The sequence below is a fragment of the Pleurodeles waltl genome, chromosome 10 (assembly GCF_031143425.1).
Source record: "Pleurodeles waltl isolate 20211129_DDA chromosome 10, aPleWal1.hap1.20221129, whole genome shotgun sequence".
NCBI lineage: Eukaryota > Metazoa > Chordata > Amphibia > Caudata > Salamandridae > Pleurodeles > Pleurodeles waltl.
In genome coordinates, this window is record NC_090449.1 from 307408159 (window position 1) to 307434138 (window position 25980).

General features: G+C 44.5%; 1 long non-coding RNA gene across 1 annotated transcript in view; it reads right to left on the bottom strand.

Annotated features, from left to right (window-relative positions):
- Positions 1-9597: 9597 nt before the first annotated feature.
- The window catches only part of LOC138260752 (uncharacterized), an 88446-nt gene continuing 72063 nt past the window's right edge, over positions 9598-25980 (bottom strand). The window contains exons 2-3 of the long non-coding RNA XR_011198961.1: positions 10763-11143; positions 9598-9997 (exon numbers count right to left, since the gene is read on the bottom strand). This is a non-coding gene — a long non-coding RNA (uncharacterized lncRNA). The remainder of the gene's footprint in view (positions 9998-10762; positions 11144-25980) is intronic.

Sequence of the window (25980 nt, forward strand, 5' to 3'; positions counted from 1 at the left end):
GGGAGCCACCTGAAGATCTTACAGAATGTGCACATGGTGTGGAAGCAGGCGGACAAGATTGCATTTACCCATTTCTTCATCGATAACTTGCTATCCAGGATGATGCTGAGGCTGTGGGTGTGATCTGTTGGGGTGGGGGAAGGGCCAGGTTCAGCCGGCCACCAAGTGTTGTTCCATGGCAAGGTGTTCTTCCCAAAGATGTGGACTTTTGTCTTGTTCGTATCGAGCTGGAGACAATTGTCCTTTATCCAGTCTGTGACGTTCACCATACATCTGTGGAATTTGGTTCTGGTGGTGGAGGGGTTGTCTGACAGCGAGAGGATGAGCTTGGTACAAAGGCATACGAGATGATGTTGAGCCCATGTGATCTGACAGTGTTGGCCAGAAGGGTCATGTATGTATCGAGGAGGGTGGGGTTGAGGGACAATCCGTGTGAGATGTCGCAGATGATCTCCATGGGTTCTGAGGTGAATGGTGGGAGACAGATTCTCTGGGTTCTTCTGGTGAGGTATGAGGTGATCCATTTGAAGGTGTCTGCGAGAATTCCAAGATGGTGGAGTCTGTTGATCAAGATGTGGTAGGAGACTGTGTCAAAGGTGGCTGACAGGTCCAGGAGGATGAGGGCTGTTTTTTTGTTGTAGTCTAGGAGGGCCCTGAAGTCGTCGGTGGCTGCAATCAGGGCTGTCTCAGTGCTGTGTTCGGCTTGGAATTTGGATTGAGAGGGGTCCATGGAGGTTGTAGTGTTCCAAGTATTTTGTCAGTTGCTCGTTGATTTTTGAGAACCTTTGCTTGAAAGGGGAGAAGTCAGATGGGCCGGTAGTTCATCGGATCGGCTGGATCGGCAGATAGTTTCTTCAGAAGGGGCCTCACTTCAGTGTGTTTCCAGTCTTCAGGGAAGGAGGCTGTGGTGATGGAGGCATTCAGGATTTTTTTAGCTCATCGACAATCGTCTTGCTACCGAGGTTGAAGATGTTGTGGGGACATAGGTCAATGGGTGGTGCTGAGTGTATGGAGTTCATGATGGACATTGTGGCTTGAGTTGTGAGAGAGTGTGTAGGTGTTTTGGGTTTGTGTTCGTGGATGTGAATAGGCTGATGCTGTCGTAGGCAGCGGTTGGGGTTTGACGTTCTCGTCAATGGCTGAGATCCTGTTGTGGAAGAAGTCAGTAAGGGTGTCACACAGTTCTTAAGGAGGGGTAATGCTGTTCCCAGTGGTTGCGGGGTTAGAGAACTCCTTCACAATGGTGAAGCACTCCTTACTGTGGTTCGTGCTGGCTTCTAAACATTCTGCTAGAGTATTCTTCTTTGTTTCTCTCAGGAGGTGGATATACTGGTTGAGTTATGTTTTGAAGGTGGTATGGTATTCTGTTTTTGTCTAATCCGCCACTTCCTTTCTAGTTGCTGCAGTTGCATTTGGAGGATTTCAGCTGTGCAGTGAACCAGCTGGCTCTCCTGGCCAGTGCGTTGGGTCTGACTGGCTTGGTGGAGACAATTGTGTTGTCGCATTATGGGATCCACTGGGAGATCTCTTTGCAGCCTGCTCTGGGTTGGGTTATGTGTCTGGGATTTACATGTGTTGTTCCACTGGTCTGATATATTTTTCTAGTTTCTTTATGTGGAGCTTGGGGGCATGGTGCCAGTGTTGGTAGATCCTGAGATGGTAAAGAGTACACTGTAGTAGTTGGTTCAGGTGAGTTGTGATACATGGTTGTACTTGACTCTGTTCCTGGGCATAAAAATGAGGTCAAGTATGTGTCCTGCAATGTGGGTGGATTGGTGGCAAGTTGTTGGAGGCTGATATTGCTCATGCTTTACAGGAGGTCTGTGGTGTTGTCTGGGTCATTGAGGTGGAAGTTGGGGGCTCCTAGGAAAATGTACTACTCAGAATCAATGGCAGTCAGGGCGATGAGGTCAGGGATGGTGCTGCAGAAGCTGGGGTGTGGTCCCAGTGGTTCATATGGAAGGGTGCCTCTGATGGTGCTTTTTCTGTCTGTGTGAAGCTGGAAATTGAGATGCTCCATTATTGGCGTTGGTCCTCTGAGGAGGTTCTGCAGCAATGTTGTCCTTGTAGATGATGGCAATTCCACCTCTGTGCTTATTGATTTGGTGCTGGTATGTTGTCTTGTAGACTTCGGGTATGGCGATGTCTGGTGTTTGTCCAGCCCAAAATTCTAACCCTGTGGATGGTTCGGAGGAGTAATCAGTTCCAGCATCGGAACAATTTGGTGGATTGCAATTGCTTATGCTAGGTTGTGTTGGTTTGCCATGATTCTGTGGAAAAAAAATGAAATTGTTGTGTGAATGTGACACTTATTGCAAAGAAGTTGAAATGGTTATTGGGCACGTCGTGGCCTAAGATCCAGGGATATATTAGAAAGTGCAGAAGACACTTGTTGTTCTTGTCAACTGTTTAGCGGTGCTGATAGTGAGACATCATCTAAAGTACCATCACTAAGGGACTCTCTTTTTAGTGATTGTGAAAGGTTGGTATAGTGAGTCTCAAATACAAAGGGAGGAACTGTATCAATTCAAGTGAGATCCGCTGGTTGAGGTGTTATTCAAGAGTGGGTGAGAGTAGATCAGTAAGGGTAGCTCCAAACTGTTTTTGAAGTAATTGAATACCTAACCTTTAGAGGAGCAGACAAAGTTGTTGTTGAAAAATCACTTGCATTTGTTTTTTTGCAAAGATTTTGAGTGAAAGATAAATTGTAAGGGAGGGTGAGCTGCTACAAGGAGCGAGAGTGACGGTACATTGTGCAGTGCTGGTATAGGTTGGTTGGTGTAAAGCCACACTAGTATTGGTGGATTGGGTCATACAGAGATGAGCTGGTTTTGGTTGTGAATGCAAACAGAGGACTGTGGGTGAAGAATTACTTTTTGATGGTAAATAAACAGCTAATTGTTATGAACTGCAATATGATTGAAAATTGAAATTCTTTAAGTTTGAAAAAGGGAGATGTAATTATACCAGGTAGAGAGGTAGTGGGACTCCTCACAAAGGTACACCAGTCATTATATGGTGTCAAACATAGGTCTTCACATGTATATGGCTTAAACAATTGCACAAGATCACTGCATAAGAGGGTGCACTGGCATTTCCACGTATGGAACACATAATTTGAGAATCATTGAAAAAATTGAGACTAATTTTATAAGAGACAAAACCGCCTCCGAGACCCTCACAGTATGAAGCTCTTAATGCTTGGGAACACGTAGTGTGTCAGTGACAGAAAGAGAAATGTGAGAGAAAGATCAGAAAAGTGCTGAGTACTTGTGCAGACGCTAGATGGGATAACCAACAAAAAGCTTGGAGAACAGACATAATTGAAGGAACTAAATTATATCCTGCTTTGAGGAGTGAAAAAGAGGGGAAAACTAAATGGAAAATAATGAAGAGACAAGAAACACTGAGAATAGGAATGAGGACAGCGATAGTAATCCAGATGAGGATTTCATAAATGAGTTATTGTTGAATCGTCCATCTCCATACAACTTGATCTAAACAGGAGGGGCAACTGAGACAATAATAAATGAGAATTTTGATTTACCTACCACAATTCAAATCAGACAGAGCTCAGGGATGACATTCTGAAGCTTTGACCACTCGAGATGCACTGACTGTTCCCATTACAATTTGTCCTGTAGTTTCATTGTATGGACCAGGAGCAACAGGGAATAGCACAATACACTGACTGTTCCTACAGAAAGGAGTGCCCCATATTTGAAAGGAATTGCGACCATACGGAGACTTCCTTCAGTCCCAAAGCAAAGGAACATTACATGCATACAAACACAGACCCGACAACATGTCAAATGAAAATTAACCCTCAGGGCAAGGTTTCCTCAGGGAGCAACATCACTATTTTTCAAGCTTAGAACAGTTGTGATTTCAACTCATAACTGTAGTACTCCTAGGACAGGAATGCCTTTGACTATGCCAAATTTTGCAATGTGAATTCTACATACTCCAGGCAATGCAAATCTAAACACTTCCCAAGGAGATATAATACTTAATATCCCATCAGAAATACAAGGTCTCAGTGCTCAAGAATTAGATTAGGCTCAAGGGTATAGACATTCCAAATGAGGCTGGAAGTTAAGGACTCATTGGGAGGACATTTCAACTCCCAGAATGGGGTTATAACTTAAAGAAATGATACTAGATACACTTGACCCATCCTAATTAGACTCTTACCAAGAGGACAAACTACTATTTGTATGCAGGGACATCACAAGATGTGCAGGACAAGCGCATGAGAGACGAACTAAATGAGTCCAGAGATATGAAACTGTTTTGATTAAGTCCAAAGTATTACAAATAAGTTATTGGTTGCTTTTTAGTGAACAAGACCTCACAAACATGAGACCTCCAGAAATGAAACTGCAGACTAGGGAACTGACTGGCTACATTAGAAAATGGAGTGAATTAGATAGATGGAAAGGAAGCTGGGTAAAGAAAAATGAGTCAAAGAAAGTAAGGTTGGATCCGCCTCTGGCTGAAGCAGTTGAAGATTAGGAATAAATACACATGCTCCTGGTGGAGAATATGTTCATGTACCCAGGAGGAGGAGTGACAGTGCATCATTTACAAATGATTACCCACAGAGGAGAGAGGAATCTCTGGAATGGTATGAACAGGTTGAACGATTTGTGAAGGGATTTAACACCTTGTTTGACATTGTTTTTCCAAGTGATATGTGGGTTGAATGCAAAGTGTCTGTGGACTATCGTGACAAAGAACCCATGAGCCAATCTAAGATGAAAGCTCAATCTCTGATAGTGATGAAGTATCATTAGGTGTTTTCATTTTTTAAATTAAAGGTGTCCCCTAAGGATATTGATGGTGTCTAGATTGGCAGAATCACTCAAGAGTCTAAAGAGTCAATACATTTGTATTGTTAGAGATTGTTGCTGGCATTCAAACAGTACAGTGGCACAGAAACTATTGAAGCCAAAGATGTGGGACACTTTGCGTTCAGATTTGTACAGGGATTGAAACATGAAGTTAGTACAATGATTCAGCTGCATTTGATTTGTTGGCAGAGTAAACTGATTGATGAAATTCAGAGCTATGTGAAATATTGCAAAGATGAACTGGAGATGAAACAGAAGAAATTGAAGGCAATGGTGATGGTGGCACAGAGGGCAGTCTGACAAGGGAATCAGAATATAAATTGGAAGGGATTATTGGTGCTATGCAGAGAATGTATCAGTAGGGAGTTTTGAAGATGCAAGGAGGTAATGGATTTCAACAGAAGGGCAGCGGAGAAGGTGTTCACATTTACCCGACTATAGCAGTAAATGTGACAATTTTGAAAAAGACTAATCCATGCCATGTCTGTGGCAAAATTAGACATTGGAAGAGGGAATAATCCGAATAATAGGGCAAATGAGGATCAGACACAGAATGGTGGGTTTGTTCAGTGTCAGGGAAACAATCTGGTTCATTTTCAGCAAATACAGATACAGCAAATGCAAAATTTTAATGTGCCCAAAGGTCAACTGATACAAGTTCCACAAGCCCTGATGCTCCAACAAAATGCAAATGTTCCCAGGTCTAATCAGAACCAGATCTGAAATCAAACAACAGCCCTATTCAAGTAAACCCCATGATTTCAAGAGATGAGTATTACAATTCTCACCTGTCACAGTGCTGGTAACTGAGGAGGGGGAATGCATACTTGGTGAACCATTAGAGGTAGACCTGAGTGGTCCATTTGTGGATTGTGAGGTCAATGGCTACCCCATGTCCTTTTTAATCAACACTGGTGCTACCCACTGCACTGCGAGAACAGCAGAGGTTCCCAACCTACCCCTCTTGGGAAAAAATAATCCAAGTTGTAGGAGTTTCCAATAAATAATTTACTAGCCCTGTCACAGAAGCTGTACCTGTAAGAATAGGGTCTTTTGAAGAGAATCACCAATTTGTAGTAGGTGATTCAATTACAGTGAGTCTACTTGGACATGACTTCTTGTGCAAACTTAGGGGCATATTTACAAGAAAGTGGCGCATCTGTCCCGATGCACCTCTTTCCTTGCGGCACCCCTGCCCCACCTAATGACACCATGGTTGTGCTGTATTTACAATGCAGTGCACCACAGTGGTTGTTAGGACAATAGTGTCAAAATTTTGACGCTATAGTGGCGCTTTGCTGCACTAGCGTCAAAACTTTGGATGCTAGTGCAGCAAAGAACAGGGGGGCCCATTGATTAAAATGAGTGTGTCATTTCAACACCTGCTCTGAGCAGGCGTTAAAATGATGGAAAAAAATGACACAGTGAAATCTTGTAACTTTCACCGTTCCAGTTTTTGGGGCCTCCCTGTGTCAGAACGCACTCTTCGCATACATTGTGCCTGACGCAGACATAATATGGTACAAGGAGTTACAAAGTGGTTGAATGCACGCATTGTGCCACTTTGTAATTATGAGCAGGGGAATAGCCACCTTAGCACTGCCTTAGCATAAAAAATTGACACTATGGTGTTGCATGGTACTAGGAGCTTGTAAATATGGCCTTTAATTGTTAAATCTATTGCACTGCAAGAGGCATAAAACTACAGACTCAAGATGAGGACGTTATATTCAAAATTGTGAATCAAACCTGGATGTCAAATTGTGCCTCTTTCTGTCAAGTGATGATTTACCTGCAAACTTGAGAGACACAGTGTTCCCTGAAGTTTGGGACTTTTCAGGAAAAGACATAGAAAAGACAAAGGTGTTGAACCTGTACAGATAACTGTAAAGCCAAATGCTTAGTATCTGAGAATTGCACAATACAATCTGGCACCTGAAACCATTGTTGGGATTGCTCCAGTGATTGACTCTATGTTTGAGCAAGGCATACTCATAGAAAATATGGGGAATCCATGTAACTCTCCCATCATGGGACTGCAGAATCCCAATGGAAAATACTGCGTAGTCTAAGACCTGAGAAAGACCAATGAGATTGTAGTTCCCTGTTGTACCAAATCAAGCTGAGATTTTGTTTCAGATTCCATGTGAGGCAAAATGGTTCACTGTGATCGACTTCTGCCAAGCATTCTTCCCCATACCATTGCAGGAAGAAAGCAAATTCATCTCCGCTTTTCGGTTTGGTAGTCGTGATTTGGCATCGTGCTGAATCCCAAAGGGGTATATGGAGAGTCCATCCATCTTCAATCAGATTCTGAAAAAGAATGTGGAGACCCTAGAGATGCCTTATCATTCAGTCCTGATCTAATAAATTGACAACCTATTGGTGGTGTCAAATACACAAGAAGCTTGCAGACGAGATACAATTACCTTATTGAACCACTTGGCTGATAATTGATATGAAGTATCCCCAACCAAATTGCAATACTGTAAGAGAGAAGTTTTATACCTTAGACATCACATTGAGAAAGGTCCAAGGAAGGTACAATAAGAGAGAATTGCAACAATTCTGAAGGTGAATTCACCAACCACTCTGAAAGATGTCAGGATGTTTTTGGAAATGGTAGGCTACTGTCGTCAGTGGATTCCCAACTTTTCCCTACTGGCCAAGACTGTACTGAGGCTGACACCCAAGGACGTGTCTTATCAGGTACCAATGGATGACATCTGCATGTGTGACTTTTTCAGAGCTGACTGAAAGAGTCTGTTGTGCCCTGGTGCTGGGAATACCTGAGAAAAACAGATGTTTTACTTTGTACTGCAGTGAGAGGGAGAGCTGCGCACTCAGTGATAACACAGTTGCATGGAAACACACACAGACCTGTTGCCTATTTTTCTGCTACATTTGACCTAGTATCTTCGGCGTTGCCCGGCTGCCTCAAAGCAGTTGCCACCACAGGTACCATCATTGAAAGTACAAAAGCATTGTTATGGGTCATCCTTTGAATGGTTTCTTCCCCTCATTGTAGAAATTTTGTTGACTCAAACCAAAACCCAGCACCTCACAAACAGTAGGTTGACACGCTATGAGCAGGTCATCCTAGCCCCCCCCAATGTCAGATTAAAGAGATGTGCAATGTTGAATCATGCAAATTTGTTACCTGTAGCTGTAATGATGTAAAAGTTGAAGATGAAGTCGAGCATGACTGCCTAGATGTCACTGAACTGAGCACTAAGCCAAAATGTGACATACAAGATGTGCCACTTTCTGAAACAGATTATGTGATGTTTGTCAATGGCTCCTGCATAAGAGGCAGTGAAGGAAACCTAAGAGCTGCCTTTGCAGTCTGTACCATCACAGGTGTAGTCAAGGCTTCCTGGCTTCAATTAGTATTTTCAGCAAAAGTGGCTGAACTGATTGTCCTTACACGAGCATACTGTGTGTGACCATTTCCATTGGATGTCGGTATGGCTTTGGTGTCGTCCATGATGTTGAACAGCTATGGTTACAAAGGGGGCTCATGCCCCTATATGGTTTTCTGATCATAAATGGAGAGAGGGTGTATAATCTGTTGAAGGCATTACAGCTGCTTGCACAGATTGCGGTTGTGAAGTCCTCTGCACACCATAAATGAACTGACTATGTGACTAGTGAAAATAACTATGCAGATGAGGTCCCCAGAAATTGTGCATTAAGGGCCAGATGTATGAAGAAATGGCTTTGCGAATCGCAAATAGCGATTTTTAAGAAATCGCTATTTCCGAGTCGCAATAGGACATGTATCATAATTGCGATTCGGAATTAGCGATTTCTTAAAAATCGCTATTTGTGGTTTGCGAGGCCCATTTACCGAATCCCAATTTGCATTTTCGCAAATTGTGATTCGGTAATTGAAAATCGCAAATTGCGAGAAATTGCAAGAAAGCACACCTGGAGGAGCCTGATGACATCACAAGCAGGAAGTGAGGCATCCCAGGCAGTTTCAGGTGCCACACCCAAACCAGCACTCAGAGAGAGTCAGCTCAGTCACACTGAGCAACACTCTGAAGGAGGCAGCACACCAGAACAACCATGGACACCTCTGCCCAAGGAAAGGAAAAGGGAGAAAGAAAGCGTAAGCTTAAATTTAGCGAGCAAGAGCTGGAGGTGCTGACAGAGGAGGTAGTCAGGAGCCATGACCAGCTTTTTGGCAAAAGCTCACTCCAGGTGCCTGAGAGTGAGAAAAGGAGACTCTGGGCAGACATACAAACAAAGATCTGCGCTGTTGGAGTGGTACAGCGCTCGTTAGAAGAAATTAAGAAGAGGTGGTACGACCTGCGGTCCCGTGCCAAGGAGAGGGTGGCAAGACGACTGCAGGAGGCCAGGAGCACAGGATGCGACCCACCCACAGAGTCACCCTCCACCCCCGATAGAGGACCTAGTGGAGTCCACACTCCTCTCTGAAGCAGTCAGTGGGGTCAGTGAGATTGACACCTCTGGCACACCAAGTACCAGCAAAGGTAAGTGCAATATTGAATTGTAACCCCATATGTGTATGCACAAAAGCCCCTTAGGAATTAGCAAGTAATGTAAAACATTGTAAGAAGTAGTCCATTCCACATCTTAGAAGCAGCACAACAATGCCTTATGGGAGTGGCAGTCCACAACCCAAAGCTAAAAGTAGCACATACAATGTAATTAAGTAGAGCGACACCCAGAAGAATACAACACCCACAACACAGTGAAGAGAAGTACCTGTACCTTTATTATCATTGTGTGACCATAATTGTAACAAACATAACTGACATGCTGCATATTGTCGTTGCAGATGAGCCAGGCCCAGCAGCCACAGCATGTACCAGTTTAGGGGAGACTGACACCCATCCTGCTTCAGACTCCAATACGAGTGGGTCTCTGAACATTGCGCCACTCCGACGCAGGGCCATGGCACTGCCACTGCCAGAACTCAGTCAGGACTCCGATGAGCAGCAGGAAGGCCCACATACACCATCCCCAACTGGCAGATGCACCCAGATGCAGGAGCCCAGTTCGCAGCAGCCACAGCACCCCGCAGGATGGCTACAAATGCAGGTGCACAGGCGTATGAGGCAGGTGAGGGAACCTCATTTTTTGGTGGCCTGGAATCGGCTATGTTGCAGCAGCGCCTGCAGAATAAAAGATCACTGCATTACAAAAACAGATGCAGCAACATAATGTCAACATGGGGGGCCTGCATCGCCAGCTGGAGTGCCTGAATGCACACATTGAACAGCTGCATGAGGGACAGGTCCAGGCATCGCAGGACACAAGGGAGCTCACTTCTGCTGTGAGGGAACTATGCCAGGAGCTGCGCCATGACAGGGTGAGCCACCGCAGGCAGGAGCGACGCTTCATGAGCAGGTTCGGGGATTTTGTCGCTCTGTGACTAGGCTGGCTAATTCCACCTCCCAAATTTCACGTTGTGCAATGGCTGCACAGGTGGAGGCAGCACACAGCAGCAGGGATATGGCTCACGGACTAGTCCAAATCACAAAAGTGATTGACAATATCATGGGAAACAGGTCAGCCACACCTAGCAAGCTTGGACTTGGGGACACGGAGGACACATCCAGCCTCAGCAGCCTAGCTGTGCCCGCAATGGACACCAGACGGTGCAGTGCCAGGCACAGCACTGCCACAGAGGCAGACAATCGTGGTGCCAGTGAGGCAACTGGTCACTCGAGTGGCGTGCGTGGCCGCAAGAAGTGACTGTAGTGGCCAGAGGGGTAATGAGTACACTATGAAGGAATAGTGCTTTACTGTGAACTGCTATTGTTTTTTTTTTAACTCACTTTTGTTGGTATTCGTTGGACTAACATTACCTGACCTTAAGGTAATAAATTTAATCACTACAGGTACATTTGTCAGTGCATTTGTGTTTACATACTTACATCTGAAATGGTTGTGTGTGATGTCAGCACGCCTTTGCCTTCCCTCTGCTGCACTGGTCCTGTCTGCTGGCTGTAGGGGTGGTATGGGTTCATCATCCTCATCTGAGTCTGGCTCCGATATTTCCACAGGTATGCCCCTGGTGGGAGCTATATTGTGCAAGATTGCACAAGTAGCCACTATTCTACATGTCGTCTCTGGGCTGTACTGTAGTGCCCCTCCACTTTTGTGGAGGCACCGGAAGCGATTCTTCAGCAGGCCAAAGGTGCGCTCCACCACGTTGCGGGTCGCCCTGTGTGCTGCATTGTATCTCCGTTCAGCAGGTGTAGTAGGATTTAGGTAGGGCATCATCATGTTGGTGCGCACTGCGTAGGCACTGTCTCCTGGAAGGGACAGAGGGTATATTGAGTAACTGAGCCATCTGACATCAGCACGCCATCAATGCGCCAGTGTACAGAGGGACAATACATAGTTGATATCCTTCACCCAACTCCGCAGCTAGCAGTCTTGTGTGAATGCCGCTATGGCGAAAGATGTATGAATCATGGGTGCTCCCTGGGTACCTGGCCACGAGATCTGTTATGATGTAGGAGGCATTGCATATCACCTGTATGTTCATTGAATGTTGGTATTTACGGTTGCGGTACACATACTCTGTGGCTGATGGTGGACAGATTGCAACATGTGTCCCATCTATGGCACCTAGGACATGGGGGGACTGTGCTATCTGGTAAAAATCTATTTTTGTCTGCTGTATTTCCTGTGGGGTGTGGGGGAATCTGATGTACTGGTGTATCCTGCTCAGCATGGCGTTAATAAATGCATTGAAAAATCTAGAGAGGGTACTCTGTGAGACCCCTCCAGCTGCTGCTATGACCCCTTGATAGCTCCCTGAGGCAAGTAGGTGGAGGGAGCATAATACCTGCACATGGGTGGGGATACTGTGAGTCCTATGTGTTCTGCGCTGCAGTATGGGTTGTAGCTCAGCTATCAGATCAAGTATCATGGCTGAGTTCAACCTATACCTCTCAAATACTTCCTCCTCAGTCTGGTCAAAAAGTGTAATGTGCACTCTGAAAATGCGCTCCTGTCTCCTCCTCCCTCTCCTCAAACCTGCCAAGATCCTCATCCTCCTCGTCATTACGTTGAGTGCAGCCATTGTGGAAAAGAGTCTGAGGCATTCTGGGCCTCTTTATATAGGTTGCACCTGGTTACCACCTGGTTTCACTTAGTGGTATTTTGCATGTGCAAAATGCCATTCTGCGAAAAATCGCAATTTGAGATTCTTTGGTGCATCGAATTGCGACTTGGATTTTGCGAATCGCATTTTGCGCCTCGCAATTTCCTACTGGAAATACCGAATCGCAAAATGCGACTCGCAAAACCAGGTTGCAATGCAAAAAACCACAATTTTTGCGATCTCTTATTTTTGGTATGCGAATGCCTTTCAAGCATCGCAGACCACGTTTTTGCACCGTTTGCGAATGCAAAAAAGTTTCAAACATCTGGCCCTAAATGCTTGTGCTTTCAATGGTGAATACCAAAATGAAGGAATAGGTGAGACGTACTACAATTTTTACTAACTGCAGCAGATACATAGGAGGAAGTTACAAGGTTACAGAAAGAAGTGCCAGAGTCTGAACAGCAGGGTGGGATTAGAGCAGGGTGTGTCAAAAAAGATGAAGATTAGGTTTGGATTTTGATTGATGAAAAACCTGTGTTGCCAGCTTGTCACTATTTATGGGGAGACATTATCATGGTCCCATTTATGTGGCACATGATGCAATGGTGAGATTGTTTAGATAAACGTAGTTCAATCCTAGGGTTTAAGCAGAAGCTTTGTGTCACAGATGTGTTACATGCCAACAGATGAATGTAATGCACGCAAATGAATTACAGAAACACTGAGTCACATAGGGAGATCAGCAGGTCCTTTTAAGAGGATACAGTTAGATTTCATTGAGCTACCTGTGTGCAATGGATTGAGATACGTAGTGGTGGCTGTGTGTAGTTTCTCGTATTTGGTTGCAGCTGACACAACAAGGAGAAATGACAGTCTCACAGTAGCAAAGTTATAGTTAAGAGAGCTCATTCCACATTTCAGGTTCCCAACTTCAGTGGAGTCAGACCACAACACTAATTTTAATAATGAGGTCCTGAAATTACTGTGTGCACTGGAGCTTAGTCTACATTGCAGCTACCGACCTCAGACTTCAGGTCTTGTGGAACAGGTCAATGGAATGCTGAAATCCAGATTGGCTAAATTATGTGCTTCCACTTTTTTTAAATGGCGTGATGCATTGCCTCTTGAGTTGACTAGTCTTCACAGAACTCTAGATAGAAGAACAGGACTGCTTCCCAATTAAATCATCATGAGAAGGGCCATGAGATTGCTAGCTGTGTCTGCATATGCACTTGTGAACATTACAGATGGAATGGTTCTTGATTACTGCAAAGGATCGAAGGACTGGCTGATGTGTTTCATTCTGTGTCTCATCAGGTTGGAGAGGCTACAGCTTAGCGACAAAAAGAGCAGTGCCATGACCTCAGTCCCACTGACTGAGTTATGGTGAAGACGCTTGTATGCAAGACGTGTTGGGAGCCACAGTGGAAAGTGATCAAGTGATCTTGGTCATAACAACAGCTGTGAAGTGTGGAGGTCTCCCCAATTGGTTTCATGCAGCATACACTCGTAGAGTCCTGTGTCCCCTTGATGATAAAATAACATTTGCCCTTCAAGGGCAGGTTACAGTGAGAGGAAGGGAGAAGGCCAGTCAAGCTGTTGGGGCCAAGCAAGTAACTGGGGCCACATATGTTCAGTTTGAGGGGGTCGGAGTGAGTCAACAGGTGAAGCTGGTACATAAGGGTCAAGTAAAGAGCTAATGACTGCACAAAACTCATGCTGACAAAGTACCTAGAGCTGTAGCAAAATAAGCTGTGCCTTGAGGTCAGTAGCCATGAGAACAGACTGTGTATGAAGTGAGAGTTTGACAAACTTTTTAGGAGAAGACTGAAGAGTCTGGCCAAAGTGACAGTGATAGAAAAGGGCCAGTAGTCCGGAGATCAAAGAGAGAAATAGTGCCCTGTTGAAGGTACTCTTCACCTGAATGGACCTATTTTGCCACCAATGACTGGGAGAGAGAATTTGCAATCTTTAGTTTTAACAATTCAAATCCAGCTGAACGTCCTTGAAAAGATCTTTGTGGCAGAACTAAACTTTGAAATTGCATTGCCACTTGACAGACTGAGGCATTATATTCTGGATGTGATTATTAACGAATTCAAGCTCATATTTACCAGAGATATTTGAGAGATTTGTAGTGAATAAAGAAGAGTACCAAGGTCTGAGTCAGCAGAAATCATAGTAGGGTTGTCATTTTAGAGGAATTCAGAGTGGGGTTAGGGAAGACTAATGAAGATTGCAAGTAACATTTTAACTTTGCGATAAGGAGAATTGTTTGTTGCTGCTTTGTGCAAACAGACTAAAGAACTTATTGCAGCTGCTGCATTTTATTGTATGGTCTGAAATGAAAAACACTAATGTAGCCTATTACAAACAAAAATGGGAGATGTAGACATATGATTGCAGGAGTGTTAGCTGTAACAATTATAGTAATGATTGCTTTGATGACACGTTTGTGTTTATCTATAAATTCTACCATAGGGAATATTAGATCTACAAATGCACCTCAGACTACACAGTCTATAGGTGGTAGAATGCATTCGTTGAGTGAGAAAGAATTAAACGTAGATGGTTCTAGAGCAAATCTTTTATCAAATAGATACCAAAAAGTGCTTTATGAGTACATTGACACTACAGATAGAAAAAATAGCTGCATTTGCACACACTTGCCTCAATCAGCTGCAGAGGGAATAACGTATCACCATATTCCTTTGAATTATGGAGTTACTTGTAGTTTGTTGATGAGCCTTTTCTATGGAAACAAACACTTTCAATTTATTCTTGGAATTATGATTTGGTATTCTCAGAAGTTTACTTTTTGAAACACCTGAATAAAAATTCCAAAGCAAAGAATACAGTTAAAGGATTCTTTAAACCTACTATGGGGGGTCATTACACATTGGTGGTAAATGACGCTTACTGCTGTGCAGAAGACCGCCATCACACCGCTGTGGCAGCGGAATTCCACCACAGCTATTATGACCCACAGCTCGGAATCCGCCAAAATCCAGACACCCACACAAGTCCGCCACACCAAAGGTCAGTGATAAACTGGCAATAACAAAACCTCCACCGTCACACCAACAGGAATACGCCCACACTATCACGACCCACGAATCCACGCGCTCAAAATACACACACACATTTACAAAACACAACCACATTGAACAATTCCAAATACACACACCTGATACATATGCACATACCACACCCACACACTCACACCACTATCAAACACACACCCACTAGATTTTCTAAATCTAGTAGAACACAGGAGAGGAGAAATTAAATCAAGGTTAGAAACTGGTATATTTGAAGACAATTGGGAACAAGAAGAATTAGAACATTCAAATGCAATAACCAAGTTGCCTTGACACAAAGATTGGAAACTTAAAAGGAAAGTATGTATATATAAAGAGAGATCAACAACTGACACAGAGTTCATGGGAGAGAGTGAGTGTGAACACACATTTGAAGTTAAAAGCAAGTGAACTTTTATGTTGTCTGGACGAGATCCTGCTGGAGTGTATTTCATTTGTAGTGATAATGAATATGTTAGGTTGTCTAAAGGATGGTCCGGTATATGCTATTTAGGTATAGTTTGTCCAAAGATTTATCATGTGGAACTTTTTGATGATCCTGTATGGGTAACAAATACGCCAATCAAAAGAGGTGCCTGTGGTTCAGAAAATGTAGGAGATATTTTTGGTGTTTTGATTCCATCTATTGGAGTGAATCTGAATGACATCAAGAAGTTGTCTACTTTTGTAGATAAATTGCCCACTGGTTAAACAGGTGCCTAACTGTTTATGGACAATAAGATGATAGATATAACATCAATGGTTTTGTAAAATAGACTTGCGTTAGACATCCTTTCTCGCGAAGGTGGGCGGAGTCTGACGGATGTTAAAAATTCAACAATGTTGCACTTACATCCCTGATAATAGTAAGAATTTGAACAAAAACATTAAGAACATTACTGACTTGAAGGAAACTTTAAAGTAGTTAGAGGCAATAGGTGCACGGGAAGCAATAGGTAGTGAATTTTCAGCTGTTAAGAAATGGTTTGGAAATTTAGGAAGTGGGATTGCTGGAGTATCTTGAGACCTTTGCTGTTATTTGATCATTGTGGATTGATTTTACTTGGACTTTACAAGGGACACAAGAGAGTGCGGATGAAGGGAAAAAGGGAAAAGAGCAGACATAGAACTTGAAACAAGGAAAAGCATGTATTATGATGACATGAAGCAGTTAGAGCAATCCAGAAGTTCTTTCCTCCATAAACCTCTGAGACTTCAATTTGGCTCTCTAATAAGAGATTACAATTTAATGTGGTGGTTTGATTCTCCATCAGAGGGGGGACTAGAACAGCAAAGATTTTCTTCCACTCATGACGTTACAATCATGATTTTTATGACCCATGATATAGCATATATTGTGTGATTTAATATTATACCAACAAAAATTGCATCCTTTGTAGTATTAGAAAAAACGTATTTATAATGCCTTTCCTTATTAAATGAAGTATAATAATTGAATATAATTTCACAACCATTTGAATGTACAACAACAATATATTTAAGGTGTGCACTAATGCTTTGTAGTAAATGTTGAAATTGTGGTTCCTGGACACATTTAAACTCATATATTTACAATGTATATATTTATCTTAATTGTAACATGAAGTTTAATTGAAAGAATGTAACTGACATTCATATAACTGTAAAAAGTAATACGTGCACAGCATAACATGAATTAAATGTGCATTCCTAAACAATGTCAAAGGTGACATTACTAAGCCTGAATTTTGTTTTAATGTGAGATTTCATGCTAAAGTTTCATTTCATTATAAGTGCATTGGCATGAAATGTGAGTTTGGAAATAGATTTACTATTATTTTACTTACAAAGAGTCTGAGAAAAAAACCTTGAAAAGTACATGAAGACACCAAGTGTGAAGATGACTGTCACTTATTCATTCATGTTGCATATGATACCTAGAAGACCAAGGACAACCATGTTCCCTGGACTGATCTGGGACTGAGAGCTGATGTTGCAAGTTACACCGTGGGGCACATGATGGTGTGATCAAGGGTGTTACCTGAACACATTTTCAGTATTAACTAGGACTTAAACTAAATGATTTTCCTTGGACTTTAAGAGGTACAGACCTCAGACTTTTCCATTTTGTCGCCATGCTTTTCTGAGTGTGGCTTAGGCTTACACCTAACCCTCTTTAAGAAGACTCTTAACTGATTTTCTGAAATATTGACAGCTTCACCTTCATTTTCCTTTTCTGAATTTGCCCCTAGGCCTTTTTAGAATTTTCCTTTTTGCTATAGACTTTGATTTTTTAGATTTTTCTTCATCCTTTAGATTTATTCAGTTAGATACTTTCAACTTCCACTCATGTGTAAGAGGGAAACCTGAAGGTTATTTTATAAGCACAAAATATTGTTATTTCTATTTTCTATCACTGTTATTGTGTCTGTCTCATGCTAGCTCGTCAAAATTTCTTCAGGAGAGTTAGCTACCCTATGGTTATTCTGCATCTCTATGGTATATTTTTGAGATGTGTTTACATTAACCTGAGTGTTAACTTGTAATAAAACCCTTTAACTTTATTTCTGATTTGGGTTTTCATTGTGTGGCCAATTGGTTACACTGTAAAGTTTGATGATCACTTTGTCACTTAACTTCCTGATTACTCCTCATGCAGGAAAAAGATCAGTCGACCTCAAGTTAAGAGCATAAAGAGATTGCCCCCATATGCCATTGATATCAGAAGAATTATTCACAGATGTGGTGTGTGTGCTTGTGTTGGGTGTGTGTGTTCATGTGTGTGTCTGTGTGGGTGCATCTGTTTGTGTGCGTGCGGACTTGCTTTGGGCTATTCTCCAGGCAAACAGTTTACTACTTCACTTGAGATCTTTTTAATTGATCACCAGATTGTATTGAATTTTAACTGTACTGTATCTGTATTGCAAGTTGTGTATCTTCTCTGTTTGAGGTCATTGTATTGTATTTGACCCAATGTGTTCAGAGCATTGTTCTCGTCTGCTGTTTTAGGGGATCATTGGCAGAATATCGAACACACAAATATCATGTGGATAGAATATTGTGTCAAAAATATTGAGGACCAAATATCCAGAAGGCAAGTGCCAACAGGTAGGTATAGATGTATTATTTTTAACTCTACATCTATATGTACCTAGAAGATATATATGTATATATATATATATATATATATATTGTCAAGTTACATATTTGACACTATTCTCACAAATCAATTGGACGATACTAGATTAATTTTTAGCCTCCAATTTCAAATTACTTCAAAAGCTTTGCAATTTTCTATTTTTCATTTTGCTTCTTTATTTATATACACTTTATTACTCTGTTTCTAATATAATCTGAGTATATTATTTCATTTTCTTAGCAGTCGGAGACCCCCTGAGTAGTCTTTGCAGTCCCCCGTGGGTCCAAGACCACATGTTACGAGCCACGTCTCTAGACGAAATTGTTCCACCCCTTTCTATACCACTTCAACCCAATCCACCCAACCCCACTCCCATTCACCCTACTCAAATTCACTCCATTCCAAACAACCCCACTTTAACCTACTCTACCCCAACCCAATCCCCCCAGCACAATCCAATCCACCCCACCCCAGTTCAAAACACCCTACTCAAATCCAAACCATCCAATCCATCCAACCCAATCCACCCCACTCAGCTACCCCACTCTTCCACCCCACTCCAATCCATTCTACTCTAATCCAATCCAACCCCACTCCAATCCAAACCCACTCCAATTCAATGCACCCCACTCAATGCAATACACACGGCTACACCCAATCCACAAATGTCCAGTCCAACCCCCCCACTCAAGTCTAATCCATCCCATCCCATCCCACACCAGTCCAATTCATCACAACCCACCCCCCTCCAATCCAACCCACCCACCCCACTCCACTTCAATCCAATCCATCCTACTTCAATCTAATCAAGCCCACTCCAATCCAATCCATCCTGCTCCAACCTACACCTGTCCAAACCACCCCACTCCAATCCCTCTTAATCCACCCCACTCTAACCCAATCCACCCTAATCAATCCAATCCACCCTCACTAATCCTATCCACCCCACTCCAGTCCACCGCAGACTAATCCATTCCACCCCACTGCAATCCACTCCACCCCAGGCCATCCCAATCTACTCCATTCCAGTCCACTCCACCTCAAGCCACCCAACTCCAATCCAATCACCATAATTAACACCACTCAAACCTAGTCTGCTGGACTGCAATACAATCCACCCCTATCCAGTCACATCCCCCTCACTACAATTCACCCCAATCCAATCCACTGCACCTGAATCCAATCAACCCCAGCCCAACCTAATCTACCCCAGCCCAATCCATTCCACCCCATTCCAATCCAATCCTACTGCAATCCACCCCACTCCAATCCAATCCTCCTCACTCCAATCAAATCAAATCCAAACCACCCCACTCCATTCTATTCCATTCCATTCCACCCCACCCCACTCCAATACAATCCACCACAACCCACCCCACTCCACTCTACTCCACTCCAGTCCAGTCAATCCCACTTCAATCCAAGCCATCCACTCCACTCCAATCTAATCTAATCCACCCCACTCCAATCCAATCCAATCCAATTCACCGTATGTCAATCTACATGTATCCAATCCACCCCACTCCAGTTCTATTCACCCCACTCTAGTCCAATCCATCACAGTCACCCCACGCACATCCATCTGAACCCAAACCTTTCCAATTCACTTCAACCCAATCTAGCCCACCCCACTCCAATTCTCCCCATTCCAAACAGCGCCATTTCAATTCTCTCTACCCCAATCCAATCCACCACTCCAATCCAATCCACCCTACTCCAATTCACCCCACTTCAATTCACCCTACTCCAATCCAATCCATCCAATCCACCTACCCCATGCATCCACCCAACTCTAATCCAGCCCACTACAATCCAAGGCACACACTCAATTACAATCCACACTACAACACCAATCCAATACACCCCCCCCACTCCAGTCCAATCTACCCCACACCAGTCCAATCCAACACAACCCACCCCACTCCAATCCAACCAACTCCACTTCAATCCAATCTATCCCACTTCAATCCAATCCACCCACTCCAATCCAATCCACCCCACTCCAATCCACACCTATCCAATACACCCCACTCCAGTCCAATGAACCACAGTCCTTCCCACTCCAGTCTATCCCATTCCAGTCCACTCTAGTTCACCACAGTCCAACTCACTCCAATTCAGTCCATCCAATCCACCCCATCCAATGCACCCCACTCATCCACCAAACTCATCCACCCCACTCATTCACTCTACTGTACCCCACTCCAATCCACCCACTCCAATCCAATCTATTCCACTCCAATACAATCCCATCCACCCCACTGTACCAGTACAATCCACCCTTCTAGTCTCTTCCAATTCACCACGATCCACTCTACTCGAGTCCAATCCACTCCAGTCCAATCAACCCCACCTCACTCCAGTTAACCCCCAATCTACACCTGTCCAGTCCAATCAACTACCCCTACTCCAGTCCACATCACTCCACACCAGTCCAGTCCACCACGACCCACCCCACTTCAATCCAATTCACTCCACACCACTTCAATCCAATCCACCCCGCTTCAGTCCAAACCACCCACCCCAAACCAATCCATTCTACTCCAATCCACATCTATCTAAACTACCCCACTCCTGTTCAATCAACCACAGTCCACCCCACTCCAGTTCAGTTCAATTCACCAAAGTCCACCCCACTCCGATTCAATCCATCCAAATCACCCCACCCAATGCACCCCACTCTTCCATCAAACTCATCCACCCCACTCATCCACTCCACTCCAGTATACCCCACCCCAATCCAATCAACCCTCTCCAAGGCAATCCACTTCATTCTAATACAATGCCATCCACCCCAATCTACCCAATTCAATCAAACCCCTCCAGTCCAATCCAATCCACCACAATCCACCCCACTCCAATCCACCCCACTCCAATCCAATCCACTCCAATTCCAATCAACCCCACCTCATTCCAATTCACCCCACTCCAAAACACCCCACTCCAACCCACACCACTGCAATCCACCCAAATCCAATCCACGCCACCCCACCCCACCCCAATCCAATCCATCTCACCCTAGTTAAATCACTCCAATCCAATCTGCACCTCCAATCCAATCAATCCACCCCAAACTAATCTAATACACCCCACTACAGTCCACCCCACTGCAATGCACCTCTGCAATCCACCCACTCCAATCCATGCCACTTCAATCCACCCCCCCCACCCCACTCAATCTACACCAATCCACCACACTCCACCGAAGTCCATCGTACTCCATTACACGCCAAACCACCCCACTGTACTCCAGTCTACCCCTCTCTGCTTCAATCTAGCCCACTCTACTCAAACCACCCCATTCTACCCCAATCCCCCCACTCTACTTCAATCTAAACCACCACACTACCTCCATCCATTTCAACCCACTCCACACTATTCCAACCCACTCTACACCACTTCACTCTCCAACACTCTCTGCCACTGAACTCTCCTCTCATCCACTCCACACTGTGACATTCTACTCCAGCTACTCCACTCTATGACACTCTACTTCAACAAATCCACTCTACTCCACTCTATTCCCCCTACTCCACTCTCCACCCCGGCTGCCCGGCTCTGTGATGTCCGTCTATCTGACCTTCTTAACCTGCCCTCAATTCTTTTTAAAACTGTATATAACTTTGTATTATAAGAGAGAGCAAGAAAGAGAGAGTCTAGTATAGTAAAGAAATAATTGAAATCTATGTGTGTTTGTGTGTTGGATGGCTGGGTGTGTGTACCTTGTGTACTTAAGCTTCAAAGCAATGACATTCTTCCCTTACTTATATAAAAAGGTATGACTGTTGTCACTCGTAGATGAACAATGCTTGCATTTATAAAAGTTCATCACATTATCTTAGGCCTTTTGTAGGCAGATTTTGATCTGTATTTGGGAGAATTTTCATTTTGCTTATGATACATTTTGAAAAACAAAAACCTGGCCTAAGAACAATTTCCAGGTCAGGTATACAGTGGCCAAAAACTATTTACAGTTTCTTTAACTATTTACAACAAAAAGAGCACTGGATTTTAGGGTACAGAAGAAAACAGCTGCAGTAGTGCTTTAACTATGCCTTTTGCAATGAAGTGGCTAGAAAATCAAACTACCCTTAATTTGAACGAAACCTATAATAACACCAAGAAAGTGAATATAGTAATCCCGGCCCACTCTAGTAGAGTACCCTACAGCCATGGCCGTCATTTAGGGGTCGCCAGGGGTCGCAGCTCCGACCCCCAGCTTACCCCTTGCGACCCCTGGCACTGCCTCTGAGAACCCTGGCCTCAAAGTTGGCAAAATCAGTGCCAGGAACACAGGGGAGCTCCTCAGTATGGACGTTGTTGGGGTTCCACTTCCTTGTTTTCAATTAGTCTTTTTATTACACTAATAGTGAATGCTATACTAATCACTATTAATGTAATAAAAATGGAGGCAGTTAGCTGGAATATGAACCTTCTTGGAAGCTTAGGTAAGTTAAAAACACTGTTAAGTGTATGTTGTGTGCCTGCTTGCAGGTGAGAGTGTGCTTATGTAGAAGAATGTGTGTATGAGAGAATGTGTGTTTGTGTAAGCATATGTGTGAGAGAAAATAAAGATGAAATAGTGTGTGATGTCACTTCTGCTACCCATGGCACGGTGGTGAATTGATGTCCATGCCTACACCCTTGCATTCATCTACCCAAGCATTGCCTCACCCTTTCATCCATCCAGTCTGCAATCCATCCATCCTTTCTTCATTCTATCTTTCCACCTGGTCATCCCATCATTTATTCTTTCACCATACCCTGGGCCACTGGAATTATGTGGTAGGGGAGGACCAACTTATGCAACAAGATTGACTAAATTATGTGACATAATGCAGCATATTTTTTAATAGTATTACTTTACTAAATTATCATGTTTTATTCATGAGAAAGCTATCTGGTAAATAGGTCTCCTCATGAGTACCCGTATAACAACCAAATGAAGCAATAAGGAATGGAAAGATGTCTAATCAGTTTTTGTTAATGGCCTTCCACTGCACAGGATACAAGACCCAAAGTTTTAGTAACCTTGTATCCATTTAGGATTATGCAGCAGATATTGGATAGCTTGGTGCTGCAAGACGGTGGGCAGAGATTAAGGAAGCTCCTGCCATCTGGCTCATGATTGACCATTGTGCACAGCCATCTCGACTAGCGACGCGCATCGGATGGCTGCGCTGGGGCCTGAACCAGGGGGGTAACCGGAGACTGCTTTGTGGCCTGGAAGAGTAGCCTCTCCCCAGCCGGGGGCACCAGCACAGAGCTGAGGGATTCCGCGAGGGGAGGTGCAACCTCTCTCCCTGCTCCCCTCTGTGCTTGGAGGCCACGAATTGGAGAGCTTGGTAATGGGCCCTCTCCCTCGGAGCTGACATGCTTCGGGTGAGGACACCGCAGGAGGAGGTGCAACTCCTCTCCCTTCTTCCCTGTGCCTGGAGGTGGCGCAGCGAGAGGCGCAGGGATGGCATGCAGCAGGTGGTAAGCAGGTGGTAAGCTTCTCTCCCCCTGGGGCCCTGTGTCCCTCTCCCTTCTCTCCTATACCTTGGGTCCTGAGACAGTATGTGAGGGGCCGGCGTGAGGGGGAAGGAGACATGATCCTTTTTTTCTAGGTGGAAAGTGGCTGGAGAGTGCGGCGAGGGACAGAGAGACCCTTCCTCCCATACTTGGGGCCCACAAGGTTGGTGCTGCTGTGTGCTGAGGCATGGACTGACAGGCAGCTGATGAAAAGGTGCTACAAGAGGGGCCCAGCCCTGAAGCATTAGATAGTGGGAGTGCGGCTCGTCTGGCGGTAGTGAGTATGCCTGCACAAGGAAGACGATGACAACGTAAGCAGGCAGGTCTCAATGGAGCCTACCGATTGAGGTGCTGGGCGGTGTTGATGCGGAATAGACGCATGAGGACCACAAAAGGAGGTGGTAAGTGGGTGACTGGTGCGCTCATGTGAAGTAGGACACCGGCTACATATAGTTGGTCTGACCCAGATACTCTTAATGTCTCTGCCTAATGAGGCTGAATTGTGTGGAGGGGCCTTATTGGTTGACAACTTACTGCCAGATAGTCTGCATCACTCTTCTTCATTTATAGACTACTTCTACCAAACCGTTGTGGGGTGTGAATGGTTGAACCCCCCACTGCTTTGTTGGCTGCCCGATCTGTGCCATGGGGCTCTGCTTCGCTGCCTATGCGGGCCCCACTGGTTTGAGGTTAACTGTGTGGGACATTTACCTGGTTTTATTGACTGGGAGAAGAGGATCAATTTCCAGACAGGCGGCCACCATCTGTGTCCCCCCAGTGTCACGGCTGCTCGCTGCTTGGGTACCATGGGTAGGAGAGGGGATCACAGCACTGGCTCAATTGAGCGCTGGTTATAAGGACCTGTGGCCGCCCCTCCAGAGGCACGAGGTGACCAGGAGGCCCCAACGCCCAACTCTCATGAAGCCATAGCAGCAACACGACAGGATCTGTGTAACCATGTGGATGCTGTGGCAGTGGAGCTTGGCTTATTGCTGGACAATCAGAAGAAATTGTCCGCTAGAGTAACAAGTACAGAGAGTGAACTTAAGGACTTACGATCGTCGCTTAAGGAACTGGAGGGACAGGGTCAGCCTCTCAATGCCAAGGTCTGGGAGCTGGAGCATCAAGTGGAGGAGGCAGAGGGTTGATCCCGACGGAACAAACTCCAAATAGTGGGATTTCCAGAGGGAGCAGAAAGCTCAAATCTGGTTTGTTTTTTTGAGGAGTGGTTGGCTTGAACAGCAGGAATAGTCTGTCTATCCTCACAATATTTAGTGGAGGGGACACACAGAGTACCGGCTTGCAGGCCTCCAGCAGAGGCACCTCCTAGACCAGTGTTGATTTGCCTAGTGAATTATAGAAACAAAGAAATGATACTACAAATAAGGCCCGAGTAGAGGCGCATTTATCTGTTCCCTTATTATACAGCTGCAGTCCAGCGGCAGCGAGCCTCCTTAATGGGAGTCAAGAAATGGCTGTGCCAGGCTGAGATAAAGTACTCACTGCTATTCCCAGCTAGGCTCAAGTTTGTAACTAACGACACCAGCTTCTTTTTCACAGAGCCCACAGACGCGTGGGACTGGGGGTAACAGCGCAGCTATGAGGCTTCTGCATCGTCCTCGCCTCAAGTGTGCAATCAACAGAGAAAGAAATGAGGAAAGAACAATCTCCACAAATCTGACCAGGACAAAATGACTAGCGCCCCCACTCCAGCTTAGGCGAGTATGGAGCAAAAGCAGGCTCTGTCGGCGGCATCCACACTGTGGCTAGCAAGGGATTGCTTTTATTGCAGTAGGGTGTGCCTCTCAGAATCAGAGGTCTTGACCAGCGAGTCCCCCTCTGAAATACTACCGCAGATCACCCCGTAAACTCATTAATTTATCATGGCTTTGATTGCTTGAATGAGAGTTCCCCCACTTTTTTTACCTCCTTATAGCGCCTGTTTGGTGATGAGTATAAAAAAATACACTGTATGTTCGAGATGGGATGCTGCATTATGTATGTGGGTGATTGTTTGGGGCTGAGTGGTGCGCACGCCGCCTTTACAAATTCGAATTGGTTAAATGTGTGGACCATCCACCCCCACACTGTGCTCCAGGGTGCTCAAGGCTCTTACCAGTGGGCTAAAAGGAGATCCCATAGGCTGAGATTTTACGTTCAAGGTTTGTGTGCACTTTGGAGTTCAAAGATGTCCTGGGGTGTGAGTTGCGGGTAATAGTTATAGTTATAACCTGGTTTATGGAAGATACATAGCATGCACAAGCACAGGTCTAACCATGGGCCCACAATGAACAGTATACATCCTTCTCCCTTATTGTAGTTAAT